The sequence below is a fragment of the Toxorhynchites rutilus genome, unplaced genomic scaffold (assembly GCF_029784135.1).
Source record: "Toxorhynchites rutilus septentrionalis strain SRP unplaced genomic scaffold, ASM2978413v1 HiC_scaffold_16, whole genome shotgun sequence".
Taxonomy (NCBI): domain Eukaryota; kingdom Metazoa; phylum Arthropoda; class Insecta; order Diptera; family Culicidae; genus Toxorhynchites; species Toxorhynchites rutilus.
Window position 1 is genome coordinate 157,724 of NW_026599718.1, and position 5,846 is coordinate 163,569.

Sequence of the window (5,846 nt, forward strand, 5' to 3'; positions counted from 1 at the left end):
AGAACACCTGATTGGCAACACAACCGAAGCACCTCGTGACAAAATTTTGCTCTCCCATCGTCCTCGGTCGAAAACATGTGATTGACATCACACCCGAAGCACCTCGATCCAACACTTTTGCTCTCCCATCGTCCTCGGTCGAGAACACCTGATTGGCAACACAACCAAAGCACCTCGTGACAAAATTTTGTTCTCCCATCGTCCTCGGTCGAAAACATGTGATTGACATCACACCCGAAGCACCTCGATCCAAAACTTTTGCTCTCCCATCGTCCTTGGTCGAAAACATGTGATTGGCATCACACCCGAAGCACCTCGATCCAAAACTTTTGCTCTCCCATCGTGTTCGGTCGAGAACATGTGATTGACATCACACCCGAAGCACCTCGATCCAAAACTTTAGCAATCCCATCGTCCTTGGTCGAAAACATGTGATTGACATCACACCCGAAGCACCTCGATCCAAAACTTTTGCTCTCTCATCGTCCTCGGTCGAAAACATGTGATTGACATCACACCCGAAGCACCTCGATCCAAAACTTTTGCTCTCCCATCGTCCTCGGTCGAGAACACCTGATTGGCAACACAACCGAAGCACCTCGAGACAAAATGTTGCTCTCCCATCGTCCTCGGTCGAAAACATGTGACATCACACCCGAAGCACCTCGATCCAAAACTTTTGCTCTCCCATCGTCCTCGGTCGAGAACACCTGATTGGCAACACAACCGAAGCACCTCGAGACAAAATTTTGCTCTCCCATCGTCCTCGGTCTTAAACATGTGATTGACATCACACCCGAAGCACCTCGATCCAAAACTTTTGCTCTCCCATCGTCCTGTGAGAAATAAAACAAACTGTTGTGCTGTGCTGTGCTTGATGTTTGGCTTGGTGTTATTATATTATCGAATTGGACTTAATACCAGTGCCGGGCCGATGCACACACTGCGTACTGCGAGTGCTGGCAAGCGCAGTGAGAAATTAAACAAACTGTTGCGCTGTTGTGTTGTGTGCGCTGTGCGGGGGACTTTTCCAACACTTGACACTTTGCATTCCGGGACGTGGACGCTTTCCGGGTCTTGGTGTTATTGCCGACGGGTCAGCGTTATACACATTTCGTACTGCGAGTGCTGGCTTGCGAAGTGAGAAATTCAACAAACCGTTGCGCTGTTGTGTTGTGTGCGCTGTGTGGGGGAGACTTTTCATCACACTTGACACGCGCATTCTTACCCTCGATGTTGCCTTGGTGTTATTGTGTTATCGAATTGGACTTAATACCAGTGCCGGACCGATGCACATACTGCGTACTGCGGGCGTTGGCTCGCGCAGTGACAAATTAAACAAACTGTTGCGCTGTTGTGTTGTGTGCGCTGTGCGGGGGACGTCCTCGGTCGAGAACACCTGATTGGCAACACAACCGAAGCACCTCGTGACAAAATTTTGCTCTCCCATCGTCCTCGGTCGAAAACATGTGATTGACATCACACCCGAAGCACCTCGATCCAACACTTTTGCTCTCCCATCGTCCTCGGTCGAGAACACCTGATTGGCAACACAACCAAAGCACCTCGTGACAAAATTTTGTTCTCCCATCGTCCTCGGTCGAAAACATGTGATTGACATCACACCCGAAGCACCTCGATCCAAAACTTTTGCTCTCCCATCGTCCTTGGTCGAAAACATGTGATTGGCATCACACCCGAAGCACCTCGATCCAAAACTTTTGCTCTCCCATCGTGTTCGGTCGAGAACATGTGATTGACATCACACCCGAAGCACCTCGATCCAAAACTTTAGCAATCCCATCGTCCTTGGTCGAAAACATGTGATTGACATCACACCCGAAGCACCTCGATCCAAAACTTTTGCTCTCTCATCGTCCTCGGTCGAAAACATGTGATTGACATCACACCCGAAGCACCTCGATCCAAAACTTTTGCTCTCCCATCGTCCTCGGTCGAGAACACCTGATTGGCAACACAACCGAAGCACCTCGAGACAAAATGTTGCTCTCCCATCGTCCTCGGTCGAAAACATGTGACATCACACCCGAAGCACCTCGATCCAAAACTTTTGCTCTCCCATCGTCCTCGGTCGAGAACACCTGATTGGCAACACAACCGAAGCACCTCGAGACAAAATTTTGCTTTCCCATCGTCCTCGGTCTTAAACATGTGATTGACATCACACCCGAAGCACCTCGATCCAAAACTTTTGCTCTCCCATCGTCCTCGGTCGAAAACATGTGATTGACATCACACCCGAAGCACCTCGATCCAAAACTTATGCTCTCCCATCGTCCATCGTCTTACATGGGAGGTATTTCAATGTTCGACACACCGTACTGCACAGGGTTCGCATGGCACACGAGAGAGCGACAATCGCCTTATGCCCCTTCGACGCTCACAACGCACGACCCGACACCACACACTGGAGTACGCACATCTTACCACCACCAGGGGGGTGGTTCGACATGCGAAGCTCACCGGAATCGTATGACGCTCACCCGTCGGGGTTACCCCCTTCCGATGGATGGCCATCCGACTCACTGGATTCGATAGACGTTCGACCCTACCGACAGTAACTTGACCCCACCCGTACGGCATCGTACTACCGAACATCCATACAAGCTTCGCAAGTTATGCCTCAAACTTTTCACTCACCAACTTTCCCCACAATAGTGTAAAACATGGTCATACCAACGTTGCCTCGGCATGGGTATATACCGCACTGGGGGCATCGTTATAGGGGTGCCTTGGATAGACTTGTACCACTAGCCGAGACACCATGCTGGGTCGGGAAATGTTCACGCACCGCAATCGGTACCAGTGCCGGGTGTCGGTCATATTCCGATGGGGGGTAACCCTACTATTGAACTCGTACTTGTACTTGGGCCGTGCCTAAGGTGTTGGTTGTTTCAATAGTTGGTTACTTGTTTCAATAGTTGACATTTTTTCAATAGTTGAACTTTTTTCCAACAGTTTCAGTTTTCCCGTAGGTAAAGATGATGATGTGTGACCAATGTGTGAATGTGTTGTTTTTTTTTTTTTCAATAGTCATGTACGCGTCGTTGTCGATGTTATACACACTGCGTACTGCGGGTGAGAAATAAAACAAACTGTTGTGCTGTGCTGTGCTTGATGTTGGCTTGGTGTTATTATATTATCGAATTGGACTTAATACCAGTGCCGGGCCGATGCACACACTGCGTACTGCGAGTGCTGGCAAGCGCAGTGAGAAATTAAACAAACTGTTGCGCTGTTGTGTTGTGTGCGCTGTGTGGGGGAGACTTTTCATCACACTTGACACGCGCATTCTTACCCTCGATGTTGCCTTGGTGTTATTGTGTTATCGAATTGGACTTAATATCAGTGCCGGACTGTTGCGCTGTTGTGTTGTGTGCGCTGTGCGGGGGACTTTTCCAACACTTGACACTTTGCATTCCGGGACGTGGACGCTTTCCGGGTCTTGGTGTTATTGCCGACGGGTCAGCGTTATACACATTTCGTACTGCGAGTGCTGGCTTGCGAAGTGAGAAATTCAACAAACCGTTGCGCTGTTGTGTTGTGTGCGCTGTGTGGGGGAGACTTTTCATCACATTTGACACGCGCATTCTTACCCTCGATGTTGCCTTGGTGTTATTGTGTTATCGAATTGGACTTAATACCAGTGCCGGACCGATGCACATACTGCGTACTGCGGGCGTTGGCTCGCGCAGTGACAAATTAAACAAACTGTTGCGCTGTTGTGTTGTGTGCGCTGTGCGGGGGACGTCCTCGGTCGAGAACACCTGATTGGCAACACAACCGAAGCACCTCGTGACAAAATTTTGCTCTCCCATCGTGTTCGGTCGAGAACATGTGATTGACATCACACCCGAAGCACCTCGATCCAAAACTTTAGCAATCCCATCGTCCTTGGTCGAAAACATGTGATTGACATCACACCCGAAGCACCTCGATCCAAAACTTTTGCTCTCTCATCGTCCTCGGTCGAAAACATGTGATTGACATCACACCCGAAGCACCTCGATCCAAAACTTTTGCTCTCCCATCGTGTTCGGTCGAGAACATGTGATTGACATCACACCCGAAGCACCTCGATCCAAAACTTTAGCAATCCCATCGTCCTTGGTCGAAAACATGTGATTGACATCACACCCGAAGCACCTCGATCCAAAACTTTTGCTCTCTCATCGTCCTCGGTCGAAAACATGTGATTGACATCACACCCGAAGCACCTCGATCCAAAACTTTTGCTCTCCCATCGTCCTCGGTCGAGAACACCTGATTGGCAACACAACCGAAGCACCTCGAGACAAAATTTTGCTCTCCCATCGTCCTTGGTCGAAAACAGGTGATTGACATCACACCCGAAGCACCTCGGTCCAAAGCTTTTGCTCTCCCATCGTCCTCGGTCGAAAACATGTGATTGACATCACACCCGAAGCACCTCGATCCAAAACTTTTGCTCTCCCATCGTCCTCGGTCGAGAACACCTGATTGGCAACACAACCGAAGCACCTCGAGACAAAATTTTGTTCTCCCATCGTCCTCGGTCGAAAACATGTGATTGACATCACACCCGAAGCACCTCGATCCAAAACTTTTGCTCTCCCATCGTCCTTGGTCGAAAACATGTGATTGGCATCACACCCGAAGCTCCTCGATCCAAAACTTTTGCTCTCCCATCGTCCTCGGTCGAGAACACCTGATTGGCAACACACCCGAAGCACCTCGATCCAAAACTTTTGCTCTCCCATCGTCCTCGGTCGAAAACATGTGATTGACATCACACCCGAAGCACCTCGATCCAAAACTTATGCTCTCCCATCGTCCATCGTCTTACATGGGAGGTATTTCAATGTTCGACACACCGTACTGCACAGGGTTCGCATGGCACACGAGAGAGCGACAATCGCCTTATGCCCCTTCGACGCTCACAACGCACGACCCGACACCACACACTGGAGTACGCACATCTTACCACCACCAGGGGGGTGGTTCGACATGCGAAGCTCACCGGAATCGTATGACGCTCACCCGTCGGGGTTACCCCCTTCCGATGGATGGCCATCCGACTCACTGGATTCGATAGACGTTCGACCCTACCGACAGTAACTTGACCCCACCCGTACGGCATCGTACTACCGAACATCCATACAAGCTTCGCAAGTTATGCCTCAAACTTTTCACTCACCAACTTTCCCCACAATAGTGTAAAACATGGTCATACCAACGTTGCCTCGGCATGGGTATATACCGCACTGGGGGCATCGTTATAGGGGTGCCTTGGATAGACTTGTACCACTAGCCGAGACACCATGCTGGGTCGGGAAATGTTCACGCACCGCAATCGGTACCAGTGCCGGGTGTCGGTCATATTCCGATGGGGGGTAACCCTACTATTGAACTCGTACTTGTACTTGGGCCGTGCCTAAGGTGTTGGTTGTTTCAATAGTTGGTTACTTGTTTCAATAGTTGACATTTTTTCAATAGTTGAACTTTTTTCCAACAGTTTCAGTTTTCCCGTAGGTAAAGATGATGATGTGTGACCAATGTGTGAATGTGTTGTTTTTTTTTTTTCAATAGTCATGTACGCGTCGTTGTCGATGTTATACACACTGCGTACTGCGGGTGAGAAATAAAACAAACTGTTGTGCTGTGCTGTGCTTGATGTTGGCTTGGTGTTATTATATTATCGAATTGGACTTAATACCAGTGCCGGGCCGATGCACACACTGCGTACTGCGAGTGCTGGCAAGCGCAGTGAGAAATTAAACAAACTGTTGCGCTGTTGTGTTGTGTGCGCTGTGTGGGGGAGACTTTTCATCACACTTGACACGCGC